Source organism: Penaeus monodon, chromosome 32 (genome assembly GCF_015228065.2).
Source record: "Penaeus monodon isolate SGIC_2016 chromosome 32, NSTDA_Pmon_1, whole genome shotgun sequence".
Taxonomy (NCBI): Eukaryota; Metazoa; Arthropoda; class Malacostraca; order Decapoda; family Penaeidae; genus Penaeus; species Penaeus monodon.
In genome coordinates, this window is record NC_051417.1 from 32,826,848 (window position 1) to 32,827,098 (window position 251).

Genomic DNA, 251 nt, shown 5'->3' on the forward strand with positions numbered 1-251 from the left:
AATAGAAGGTTATACGAATAACAACACAAAGTAACGTGGAAAACGGTTACTTATATCGTTATTAGTATCTTTGCAATTATCATTAATATCACTGGTGATAATAGTATTATCTCATTATCTTTCACAGTGGGTATACCTTCACTATTTTCAAACATTATTGTAGTCATCATAAACAGTTCTTGCGTTGATTTATTATTCCTAAATTCTTTAACGTGTCTTTAACATGTCTGTTGATGCTTTCTTTACTGCAT